The sequence below is a fragment of the Ursus arctos genome, unplaced genomic scaffold (assembly GCF_023065955.2).
Source record: "Ursus arctos isolate Adak ecotype North America unplaced genomic scaffold, UrsArc2.0 scaffold_18, whole genome shotgun sequence".
NCBI classification, from domain to species: Eukaryota; Metazoa; Chordata; class Mammalia; order Carnivora; family Ursidae; genus Ursus; species Ursus arctos.
In genome coordinates, this window is record NW_026622852.1 from 39185797 (window position 1) to 39199653 (window position 13857).

A 13857-nucleotide genomic window follows, 5' to 3' on the forward strand; every position below is an offset into this window, starting at 1 on the left:
AGAATAAGGGCGCCTGGGTGGCGCAGTTGTTAAGCGTCTGCCTTCGGCTCAGGGCGTGATCCCGGTGTTCTGGGATTGAGCCCCACATCAGGTTCCTCCGCTATGAGCCTGCTTCTTCCTCTCCCACTCCCCCTGCTTGTGTTCCCTCTCTCGCTGGCTGTCTCTATCTCTGTCAAATAAATAAATAAAATCTTTAAAAAAAAAAAAAAAAGTTAAGAATAGAATCATCACGTGACCCAGAAATTGCACTGCTGGATATATTAGCAAAAGGACTGAAAGTAGTATCTCAAAAGAGATATCCGTACATCCGTGTTCCCAGCAGCATTCTTCTCAAGAGCCAAAAAGTGGAAGGCACTCAAGCGCCCATCAGCAAGTGGATGGATAAACAATGTGGTACGCAAATACAATGGAATATTACTCAGCCTTAAAAAGGAAGAAAATTCCGACATATATTACAACACGGATAAACCTTGAGGGCATTACGCTAAGTGCAATAAGCCAGTAACAAAAATATAAGTACTTCGTGATTCCACTCATATGAGGTGCCTAAAGTAGTCAAATTCAGAGAGACAGAAAGCGGAAGGGTGGTTTGCCAGGGGCTGCGGGGAGGAGGAAGTGGGGAGCTGCTGTTTAATGGGTACAGTGTTTCAGTTTGGCCAGAAGAAGAGTTCTGGAGATCTGTTTACCAACAGTGTGAATATACTTAACACTATATAAACTTGAAAATGGTTAAGACAGCAAATTTTATCTTATGTATCTGTTACCACAATTTAAAGGGGGTACCACATTCCAGGGAAAATAGGAAGTACATTACCTGCAACTGAAACACAGGTCTGTGAAGTTACCAAACTGCAAGAGTTAAAGGAATTTCCCATTAAAATAAAAATCAAGTGGGGGGGAGGGGAAGTCAAATCATAAGGGGAAAAAAAAATTGGGCAGGACATAGCCACCATCACGATCACAACAGATAAAATAGGAGCAGCTTTCATGATTTTGTCGGAAATATGGAATGACTCGAAAAGTATATGTTCGCCCAAACTGTCATTTGCTTGCAATAGCAAGAACAAGGCACTTTTATTAAATATAACCAGGATGTACCTCACGCTGAAAAATCCACCCAATGTCATAATGCAACTGATCATGGGATAAATAAAAATCAGGTGCTGAGGAGAGCCTCAGCATGAGCAGACTGTCAATGTAAATACCTGTCATCATGACAGGGCCTAAAATGCAGTTATTATAACTATCAGAAGCCATATAACTGAAATGCATATAACTGTAATGAACTACGACAAAAACTCCAGAAAATCAGGACACTGGGGTGGCTCAGTCGGCTGAGCATCTGACTCTTGGTTGCGCTGCAGGTCATGATCTCAGGGTCGTGAGATCAAGCCCTGCATCAGGCCCTGTGCAAGTCTGCTTATCCCTCTCCCTCTGCACCTGCTCTCCTCCACTCGCTCTAAAATAAATAAATAATATCTTAAAAAAAAAAAAAACCACAAAACTCCAGAAAATTGCAAGAAATAGGAAAACATTCTTCACCTTTTGAGAGTTAATCACTACTGTTTTATTTCTAAAGTCAATAAAAAGAGAATTTCAGGCTCAAAGAGCCTAAAAGGAAAAGGGGAAGAAAGAAAAAAAAAAAAAACAAAACGGGCCACTAAAGGTCCATTGTACATTTTTTAGCTCAATTTCTTATCCTTACCACTGCTTCCCATAAAACCGGTGAGGCAAATGGTTCAGCTGGGATGAAGAAAGCTGTGATCACTCTCAGGGTCCATTTGCTTCCCATGCAGAGTTAGAACAAAGAAATCAGAAAAGCACTTAAGAAACCAAATCATTTCCTCATGTTTTGTTTTAAAATACCATCTCTACCTGTGGCAGCAGAAACTTCTCTCTTCTTCAGAGTATCAGGCCCAAGATGTTGCTTCAATATATTCACTGAAGACAGTATGTTTCGTGTTCTTAAATCTTTTCTTTTCCTACATATAGGATCAGTTTTTCCATTTGCTTCTCCAGCTTTTCAATCAGACCTTTCATTCTACATTTGGCCTAAAAGTCTATCATTCTTTCCATATGGCACTCAGCTGACGCATTCCAAGGAAGGAATACATGTTGCCTACAGCAAGAGAGACGAAAGCACCACCATCGCCCAGTTTAACATGCATCTTATCTGTTCAGAGTCCAGTATTCTACAGATTGAAGAAATTGGCCCAAAATTATCTAAAGAAACTCACTGTTCTGATTGCAAAGAGTGCGTTGACAGGCATACGGTTTTCACTTTTGAACAGCGCTCTTGACTGGGAGAGATACTATCCTGAAATGTATCAAAATAACCAGGAATTGTTAGAACGCAAGTGACAGAAAAATCTCAGAACAGTTGTCACTACTAATGCGAAAGATGTGTTGGCCATACTCTGTTTATCATCTCAAACTCAAGCTAGTTTGTGTTATATTGCTTAGAAAATGGGGGAGAGGGGTTGTAGTTTTCGGAAGAGTGGATCAGGAATGAGCTAGAATTACAGCTTTCAGAGTTAGAGAAAAATGAACAAGTGTGTGCACTCAACCACAAAGGGGGAGGGAAGGGATGGGGATGAAGGAAGACAAATCATCTAAAAGGATAGAGAAAATCCTCTTGAAAGGCAGGACAAATTTCTCTTTGTCCTGTTTCTTTCCACAGTCCAAGGCCTACGTTGTGTAAGCTCTTGGTCTTCTTGGTATCTCATGCCATGACCCTCAGCCATTTGCATAGGGACCCAGAGTAGTGCAAAGACTAATGGGACTTAGGAAGAAGTACCCTGCAGCACAGCATGGGTAAATTTTACTGAGGAATGTTTAGGGAGGGAGCCTCTGAGCCATGCTGGAGTATTTGTGGTCCCTCAGTTTCAAGACAAGGAGAATTTCAACCTCTATAGCCAAGCCTTGGGTCAAGCTAGACTCTGCCAAACAGAGCCACTGGAGGAGACAGAAGATATTTCCTTCAGAGAGCAAGTGCATGTTTCTAAAGTCAGAATTCCCAGATGGTCTACAATTGAAGGAATACGAACATGCATATTCCTGTCAATTGGAGGTGAGGGGAAGGGAAAAGGGGAAGAAAAGAGAGTAAATGGGAGGGGGAGCAAAGTATCCAAATAGCTGGCCGGAATACAGAAGTCTACAGCTGTGATAAGAGCAGTGATTCAGCCCAGAAATACAGTTTGTAACAGCAAAGGGTCCCTTAACAAAGGCATCTAGGAATTGATACTGTGTAAAGAATTAATACTAAGGGCAAAGATCTTGCTACAAGGATGCTTAATGCATTATCATATATGATTGGGAAATTTTAGAAACAATTTAAACATCTCATACTACGATACTTGCCAAAGTGAGTTACTAAAACTCTGTTTATGTTCAATTTAATTTTATATAATAAAAATTTATACAATTTTTATTCAATAAAAATTAAACTGTATTGAAATTGTGTGCTATATACCCCCTCCCCATTAGGAAAAGCATACAAAGACAATACATACACATTACTAAGCCCTGAGATGGTACATGATATCACTCAGAATATCTTGTTTTGCCAGAAAGACAGCACTCAAAGAATTATAGGGACATGTTAAAAGAACAGGGAAATTAGCTTGAAGGGCACCCCCTTGGCCTAAAATAAAAAATTTTGAGCTTCAAAATAAATGACAGTAACAGCTTTATAACCCTTTAAACAGAAATCCAGGAGTTCATTTTAATGCACATAAACTAATAAAAGTTTGGCAAGAAATGGGATATTTACGTAGACCCAAATGCTTTCCCACAAAATTCGTATTCATTACAAAGGGAAATCGGTAACTTTCCAGTGGACAAGTCTGGAAGACACGACTTTAATCAAGTCATCCGAGTAAACATCATGGGAAATTGTAACAAATTGACATTGTGTGCCACCTGACAGGATGCACTGAGAAGAACACAGCATCACTTCCGTGATATTCCTGCCAAAGGTTCAAAATCTGAATTTCATCTAAAGGAAAGATGGGCCAAACCCAAATGGAAGGACATTCTGCAAGATAACTTTCCTATAATCTTTCATTTTTTAAGTTTTATTTATTGAAATAATCTCTACACCCAACATGGGCTTGAACGCACAACCCTGAAATCAAGAGTCGCGGGCTCTTCTGACTGAGCCAGCCAGGCACCCCATTCTATCATCTTTAAAAGATCAGGTCATAAAACGGGAAAAAATACTGAGAAACTGTTCCATGCTAAAGATGACAGGAGACAAACGGATACAGTGCAAGATTCTGGACTGGAGATTGTTGAGATAACCTGGGGAAAGTTCAGTAGGATCTGAAAACTAGATACAATATTGATGCTCATCTCCTAATTTTGACGGTGGCTTTGTGACTATGTGAAGAACGTCCTTATATATAGGAAATACATTCTGTAGCATTTGAGGGTGTCAACACCATGTCAACAAGTCATTCCTAATTGACTTGGTGAGATAAAAGGTCCCTCATACTTTTGTATTCTACTTGCAACTTTTCTGTAAGTCTGAAAGACGAGGGAGACGTAGAGGCTGAGGAGGGGAGGAGCTGGGGCAGCAGAAGCCCCGCCATCTAAGAGAAAATGTGTTTAATTGGAAAGGAGTGCCCATGTGTCACCATTTAACATATGAATACACATGCCCGAGAATAAACTGAATTTTACAAAATTTAATCTGGTTAGGAGTTACTGTTACAAATTACACGACTACCCCAGACACACATGCGCCTGATTTTAGAGAAGACAGGAAAAGATGTCTCAGACAAATGGCCGCATTTAAGCGGCGTGTTGCCAAAAGTCAAATAGGTCTTTTGAAAAAGGAGAAGTCTGGACCACAGCAAAGAGTACAGGCAGCATCACAGGACCAAGTTTTGCTCACAGTACCAAAGAGATACATTTACATGCAACACAAAACAAAGGAAAAGACAGATGCCCCAGCAATGTGGTCTTAAGAGTCTGTCTTCTGTTTTCAGGCTATGGGGGAAATGTGACAAGGTACCACGTTCTTTGAAGATGGTGGATTATGAAATTTCTTCTGCCTACCAGTGAGAATAATCTCTTCCAGATGTTGTTTGGCCCACAATGGGCTATTCAAAAATATGAACGTTTTATTTATTTTCAAAGTTCAAGAGCCAAATAAGAAACCTAGTTCCCTTCACTAATCTCTAATTAAACTGGAGATAAGTTACCTTAAAAAAAAAAAATTCCTGTACATTCTAAGTCTAGACTTAGACATCCTAGCCAACATTCTGAGGAGGAAAAAAATAATACCTGTTGAATACAATTCTAGTTATCTTTCTTGCCATGGGAAAAATGAGGCACTTCATTTGATTTCCTTTCCGGCTCTCAACATACACCACTGTTGCTCAGTGAAGTCCCTCCTGGCAATCTCTCCTTAAAACAGACTTCTTTAGAGCAGTTAAGTATGGAGGGAAATCTAAAGAACACTAGGATTGTGCGACAGCATGAATTATTCCCAGCTGGGCGGAGGATATGTAAATACCATCGTTTCCTGAGAATTCACGTAGATGCTTTCACCAGCTTGAAAGGTCAGTAAGGAAAGGCTGGCCTCCTTCATTAATATAACAATGTCATGAGTAACATTTCAAAACATTATCATCCCTGTTGAAGAAATTAGGGATGTGGAGCAAAGGGAATTAAAGGACTCTCCTCCGTTTGCAATGATTTAGTAACTATGAAAACGAACAAACAAGAAGGGGCCCCTCCCTAACTTACGTGAATGGCATTGTAAGTCTTGTTTTCCTCTTATGCAAGGATTTTTAATGTGACAGTGGTTATCTTTTTAAATTATTGTTGAAGCTGTTGATCATGAAAGCAGCAGAAAATGGAAAGGCGAAGAAGCCTTTTTACAAACGGCAAAGATGATAAAACCACCAAGTAGCCACAGAACCCCTGTGCCGGAGACACGACCTAAAAACCAGCTGGAGACACCACTTTAAAGACTTCTGACCATCTAATCATCAGTCTGAAAAATGCTGTCCTACTTGTCCAGAAAAATCACAGGGGGACATCCAAATATGTAAAGAATGGAGAGCGTCCTACAGAAAAACATCTCACAAGTGTGAAAAGATAGGACATGGCTAAGCCAAAGAGGAGAGAACGCATGATAAAATTCAAAAGGGAATGCTGGTAGAAAAGGAATCAGAAAAAGAAAAAAGAAAAAAAAAACTTTTGCTCAACTGATGTTACCTAAAAATCTGGAAGAAGGAAAAACAACCAACCAGACTCAGTGGCAGCAGTTTCTACCTGACCAAGAATTTCCTGGGGCTTCAGGAAGGAAGGAGTGTGCTGTAGGGCCGGGGTTCGTGTGGTTGCCGTTTTAAGCCAAGTCATGGAGATAAAATAAGCAGGCAACAGATCTTTAAATCTGCTGTGCTCCAAGATTTCTGCATTGTACACTACTACGGCTCTGGGTTCCAAGAAACTGAATGTGGAGTGTTCAGTCCACGACCGAGAAGTGGATCCGGAGGGAAGGGGAACCAGTCACTTCTCTGAAGAGCCGTCCCAGTTTGAGTGGTGGCTGTGGAGGTGACCAGGATGACAACAGAGGACTCTTCTCCTGCTGGGGCCTGATGCTTTCGTTTTGGAGCCTGATCTCAGACCCATGTTACATGAACTCCTCTCAGCTGGAGTTCATAGCACCACACTGATTTCTTTTGGCCCCGATCCTGTGTTGCAGCTGTTTGTACTTATTTGAGGTATGGTGTATTTTGAAACAAAATGAACCAGATTTCCCCTACTGCCTATGTCAGTGCCTGGTAATGGAAAACATTAACTCTTTCACAATCAGGATACTGACAACTGTAGTCCATTCATCATATGCAGGAAGACACAAAGGAAACAGGGATCCGGAGCTGGGAGACGTTCTCCAAATCAGTCTATTTCAAAGCAAAGGGCAGACAGTCCACCATTTACATAGGTTCTGGACCCCGTCCATCTCCAGTTTCAGCCAGCTTACAGGTTTTAAAAGAACAAGAGTCATGAGTTCAAGCAATTATATGCCAACAAATTGGACAATCTAGAAGAAATGGATAAATTCCTAGCAACATACAACCTACCACGACTGAACTAAAAAGAAATAGAAAATTTGAGCAGATCAAACGCAAGTAAGGAGACAGAAAGAGTAATCAAAACCTTCCCAACAAAGAAAAGGCCAGGACTAGATAGTTTTGCTGGTGAATTCTACCAAACATTTAAAGAGGAATAAATGCCAATCCTTTTCAAACGCTTCCCAAAACAATTAAAGAGAAAGGAATACTCTCAAACCCATCTTATGAGGCCAACATTAACTTGATACAAAAGCCAGATAAAGATACAAGAAAACATATGCCAAGATCCCTGATAAACACAGGTGCAAGGGGCACCTGGGTGCCTCAGTCAGTTAAGCGTCTGCCTTAGGCTCAGGTCATGACCCCAGACTCCTGAGACTGAGCCCCACATAGAGCTCCCTGCTCAATGGGGAGCCTGCTTCTCCCTCTCCCTCTGCCTGCCACTCCCCCTGCTTATGTGCTCATGTGTGCGTGCTCTCTCTCTCTTTCAAATAAATAAAATCTTAAAAAAAACAAAAACAAAAACCACAGGTGCAAAAATTCTCAAAATTTTAGCAAACCAAATCCAATAGCCCATGAAAAGGATCATACACCATGATCAAGCAGGATTTAACACTGGGGTGCAAGTATGGTTCAACATACACAAATCAGTAAGCATGATACAACCACATCAATAAAGGATAACAATCTTACGATCCCCTCAACAGACGCAGAAAGAGCATTTGACAACATGTGACATCTGTTCGTAACAAAAACTCTCAACAAATTGGGAATAGAAGGAACATACCTTAAAATAATAAAGGCCACATATGACAAACTCACAACTAACATTATGCTCAAGTAGTGAAAGGTTGAAAGCTTTCCCACCAAGATCAGGAACAAGGCAAAGATGGCCACTCTCACCACTGCTACATACATAAAGCAATTAGGCAAAAAAATAAAGGCATCCAAATCAGAAAGGAAAAAAGCTGTCTCTGTTTGCAGATGATATGATCTTATAAATAGGGAATCTCAAAGACTCCACCAAAACAACAACAACAACAAAAAAAAAACCACTGTTAGAATAAATTCAATAAAGTTGCAGGATATAAAATCTATATACAGAAATCATTTGTTTCTACACACTAACAGCCAACTATCTGAAAAATAAATAAAACAATCCCATTTATAATGGCATCAAAAACAATAAAATAATTATTTGATGAAGTCAATAAAGAGAGCTATATGCTGAAAATTAGAAGACTGATAAAAAAAACTGGAGACACAAATGGAAGATATCCACTGTGTTCACGGATAAGAGTATTGTTAAAATGTCCATACTACCAAAAGCCATCTATCGATTCAATGCATTCTCTATCAATATTCCAATGGCATTTTTCATAGCAATAGAAAAAAATCCTAAAATTCATGTGGAACGACAAAAGACCCCAAATTGCCATTGTTTCTGAAAAAGAACAATAAACCTCGAGGCACCACAATTCCTGATTTCAAACTTTATCATAAGCTATAGTAATCAAAACAATATGGTATTGACATAAAAACAAACACAGAAACAACTGAAACAGAACTGAGGCTTGAGAAATAATAACAACATATATGTTCAACTAATATTTGACAAGGGAGCTAAGAATACTCAGTGGGGGAAAAGACAGACTTTTCCACAAATGGCGCTGACAAAACTGGATATCCACATGCAACAGAGAATGAAACTGTATCCCTTTTTCCACTACTCACAAAAATTAACTCAAAGTGATTTAAAGACTTAAATATAAGACCAAAACTACAAAGCCACCCGAAGAAAACTTAATGGCGTCCTTGACATTGGCCTTGGCAACAATTTTTTTGAATACGACACCAAAAGCACAAACAACAAAAGCAAAAATAAACAAGTGGGACCATATCATACTAAAAAGTCTCTGCACAGCAAAAGAAATAATCAACAAAATGAAAAGGCACCTACAGAATCGGGGAAAAAAAAAAAGTGCAAACCATCTATCTGATAAGGGATTAACATCTGAAATATATAAGGAACTCATACAATTCAACAGCAAAAAAAAAAAAAAAAGTGATTTTAAATATGGGCAAAGGTCTTGAATAGATATTTTTCCAAAGACATACAATGGCCCACGGATACATGGAAAAGATGCTCACCATCACTAACCATCAGGGAAATGCAAATCAAAACCACAATGAGAAGTCACCTCACACCTGTCAGAATGGCTATAATCAAAAAGACAAAAGATAACAAGTGTTGGTGAAGTGGTGGAGAAAAGGGAATCCCTGTGCACAATCCTTGGTGGGAATGTAAATTGGTGCGGCCACTGTGGAAAAAAGTATGGAGGTTCCTCAATTAGAAATACCACATGATCTACCAACCCCAGGTCCGGGCCTACAGCTGAAGGAAATAAAATCATTATCTCAAAGAAATCTCTGCACTCTTATTTTTATTGCACCATTAACAACAGAAAAAGACACGGAAACAACCTAACTGTCCATGGACAGATGAATGGCTAAAGGAAATGTGGTGTATATATGTACAGTGAAATATTATTTAGCCATAAAAAGGGGGAAATCCTGCCTTTTGTGACACTGATAGACCCTGAATGCATTATGCTAAGTGAAGTCGGTCAGACACAGAAAGACAAATATTGCAAGCCCTCACTTGTATGTGAAATCTAAAAAACGGAACTCAGAAATAGTGAGTAGAATAGTAGTTGCCAGGGGCTAGGGAGTGGTGGAAATGGGGAGATGCTGGTCAAACAGTACAAAATTCCAGTGATAAAATGAATAAGCTCTGGGGATCTGTATGGCATGGTTACTATAACTAACATTCTATATTATACACTTGAAATTTATTGAGAGTAAATCTCACATGTCATGACCACCACCAAAAAAAAGGTATGAGATAATGGTTTTGTTAACTAACCTTATTGCGATCATTTTGCAATATAGACCTGCAAATCATCATGCCGTACATCTTAAACTTAGACAATGTTATTAGATCAATAATATCTCAATACAGCTGGGGGTAAAAAGACTCATGGATTGAAGTGGACAAGGGAAATAGGTATTTCTAAATTGAGTGCAAAATTTTACCGAGCTCTCTGGTAACTAAAGCAAAAGAAAAAAATGAAGAGTTGCATATTAACTATCGAGAGAAAGAGACTATGTTCTTCTACTAAATCTAAGTAAGAGTCATTATGTGGCACAAAACAGAGAAAAATATTAATATGGCCATTTCTTCTCTACCAATCCTCAATGAAAGAAGACAAAAATCCATGGTTCTCAAGATAACTGCAAATGACATATCCAATAAAGGGTTAATACCCAAAACCTATAAAAAACTTATACAACTCAATACCAAAAAAACCCAAATAATCCAATTAAAAATGGGCAGAAGACATGAACAGACATTTCTCCAAAGATGACATACAGATGGTCAGCAGGTACATGAAAAGATGTTGAGCATCACCGATAATCAGGAAATGCAAATCAAAACCACATGAGAGGGGCGCCTGGGTGGCTCAGTCGTTAAGCATCTGCCTTCAGCTCAGGGCATGATCCCAGGGTCCTGGGATCGAGCCCCGCATCGGGCTCCCTGCTTCACCGGGAGCCTGGTTTTTCCTCTCCTACTCCCCCTGCTTGTGTTCCCTCTCTCGCTGGCTGTCTCTCTCACTGTCAAATAAATAAATAAAATCTTAAAAAAAAAAAAAAAAAAAACCACCTGAGATATCACCTCACATCTGTCAGAATGGCTAAAATAAAAAATACAAGAAACCACAAGTGTCGGCAAGGATGTGGAGATAAAGGAACCCTCTTGCACTATTGGTAGGAATGCAAACTGGTGAAGCCCCTGTAGAAGACATATAGAGATTCCTTACAAAGTTAAAAATAGAACTACCTGACATTCCAGCAATCACACGACTGGGTATTTACCCAAAAATTACAAAAACACGAATTCGAAGGGATACATGTACCCCCATGTTTATAGCAGCATTGATCATAATAGCCAAATTATGGAAGCAGCCCAGTGTCCATTGATAGATGAATGGATAAAGATGTGTGTGTGTGTGTGTGTGTGTGTGTTAACTAATGCATGAGACTAGTGGTCCTCAAACTATAGCCTACAACATCCAGATTTCACTGGAGGGTTTGTTCAAACACCAGATGGCTGAGCGCCGACCTACGGAGTTTCTGACTCAGTAGGTCTGCAATTGGCCCACACCTTACACTTAGTAACAAGCTCTCTAGTGATGCTCGCGGAGCTGCGCGAGGGACTACACTTTGAGAACCACTCACGAGACTGTTCTTTTAATTTATCAGTTACCTTGAATGGCCTTTGATACAACTAGAAAGTAGATAACTCAGGACTGCAGTCTCTGCTAAGTGGCTAACGTGTTCGGGGCTGTTGAATAAAAAACAGTCTCACGTGCTTTTGATACGAGACATGAAAAGCAAATTTGGTCTTTTCTTTAAAAAAAATTACATTGCAATTCAAGTTGAAGGCAATTTTACCTATCCAATTATGAGGATTTCTGGAAATTTTCTTAGGAAGGAGCTTTTGAATTATTCAATAAACACTAACTGAAACTCCACGGGTCCGCGATGAAAAGATCTGAGTGCAGGTGTTGCCTTTATAAATCCAGGACATGCACAAAAACATATGTCGTGAAGCTAAGAACACGGTATTTCTGAGCAGGACTCAATCTCACTGTGCGTCCACAAGAATAAGAGAGCTGCAAAATGTCCCCACCACACCATTATATGAATCGACCTATGGAAGGAAGCGATTTAATGCTGTCCATCTGAATGGTGAAAGGCATCTGCCAAAAGCAACAGCTTTCGTATGGACAAAGTCAACAGCAAGCTCTCCTTTAAGAAAAGGACCAGCCAACAGGTCTGAGGCATCTTAAATTCATTTCCTGGTCATGAGCCTGAGATCATACCACCGTAAAGGAAATAGCTGGTTCATAGAAAGGCTTAAGTCATTAATCATAAATTTAAAAGAAGGCAGAGGGATGTGGACACAGATTTTATGTCACTTGGAAACGGAATTTGATCCGTCTAAAGATGATTCCTATATACTACATGATTCTCACGGTGGCTAGATCAACCGTCTTAAATACTGAAGTCTAAAATCTTTGAGATCAGTCAGTTCGACCCAAGAACCATTTCATTAGGATCAAAAGCTTTGGTTAAATCAATAAATCACACAAATGGTCATAAACAGACTTCTGAATAAAGATGACATCAGCCCCAATTCCGTGATACGTCTCCACCCAATTTCCAGTTAAAATACAAATAAAGACAAGTGAAAACCTCAACATGGTTCTGAAACTAAGAAAAACAGCCTGCCATTAATAAAAGAAAGAAAGAAAGAAAGAAAGAAAGAAAGAAAGAAAGAAAGAAAGGAAGAAAGGAAGAAAGAAAGAAACAGACAAACTGGTGGTGATATCTATTAAATACAGTGTATTATCTATGAAGCACAGTGAGGGTGGGGATGAGTTAAAAGGAGTGAATGTCCACTGAATGCTTTGCCAAAAAAGAACAACTAAAAGCGAGAAGGTGTAGACCTCCTCCACTCTACCGCCTTTTCCAGAATAAAGAGTAGGTACCAAAGAGAACAGCAGGGACCAGCCCTATACTGTGAAGCTCTGTTCTGAAACAACCATGTAGCCATTCACTTTTTCCCCTTTCTCCCATCACTCTCAGAAATCCTGTGCAAGGAACTTTTTTTCCTAAGTCAGTAGGCACAATAAGAATCCACTGGTAGGTTCAGGGCCTCCTGAATATGGGAGAACACAAGTCTCTTCTAAAGAGATCTGGGTACAGGAAGAATTTTCACATGAAGAGTTTCTTTATCACTACACCCAAGTCTCTTAGTATTGATCTGTAACTCGGGAAAGAATGGGCCCCACTTTGAGTGGGGAGACGTCTTTGGGGCGCGGGGCTAGGGTTTGTCCCATGTGAGCCCAGGGGGGTGAGGGGAGGAATCAGCCTTGCCAATGGTGCCATTTGCTCACTGCACAAGAGCACGTGCTTAAGTGGGAGAGGCAGGGGTGGGATCCAGCAAACACTGTACCACTCACTGTGGAGCTGTACTTGTCCAAAAGAACAAGCCTTCTAAAACCAGTGGAGCTATACACTAGTGACAGGGGATGGTTTTCAGTCCAAAGTCAGGGCCTACACGGTCCAATATGATAGTCACGCGTCCTATGTGGATAGTGCCAAAACAGAACATTTCCATCACTGCAAAAATTTCTACCGGACTGTGCTGGCATGCTGTCCACAGAAACTGCGAAGTGGGAAAAAAGCTCTGTTACTTTTTAATTTAAATTGAAGTAGGATTATTCTCTTCTACAAAATGTAGTTTCCAGAGAGTTCTGTCATTTTGGAGTCCGAATGAAATCTAGCTAGAACAAAGTATACATTAAGGCAGTGATGATAAGCTCATAATCAACTATTTTTATTCATTGTGTTTCCTAATTTTTCATATATAAAAGTCAAATACATGGAAACACTGAGCTGTCCTAAGTAAATCCCTTAAGAGGAACAGGGTTCTAATGACATATTCATCCATATTCCTATATAATGCTGTCCTTGTAAAATTCCCTTGAGCAATCAATTTTTGAACTTACTTCTTTTTTTTTTTTTTTAAAGATTTTATTTATTTATGTGACAGAGAGACAGCCAGCGAGAGAGGGAACACAGCAGGCGAGTGAGAGAGGAAGAAGCAGGCTCCTAGCGGAGGAGCCCGATGTGGGACTCG

At 39.8% G+C, this 13857-nt stretch overlaps 1 protein-coding gene across 14 annotated transcripts in view; it reads right to left on the reverse strand.

Annotated features, from left to right (window-relative positions):
• The window catches only part of LPAR1 (lysophosphatidic acid receptor 1), a 128071-nt gene that overhangs the window by 81370 nt on the left and 32844 nt on the right, over window positions 1-13857 (reverse strand). Inside the window, exon 1 of one of the 14 annotated variants that reach the window (XM_048223067.2) lies at window positions 1876-10752. The exons of the other annotated variants lie outside the window; for them this stretch is intronic. The gene's annotated coding sequence lies outside the window, so the exon portion shown is untranslated. Of the gene's footprint in view, window positions 1-1875; window positions 10753-13857 lie in introns of those variants that run through there. 14 annotated transcript variants of the gene reach the window in all.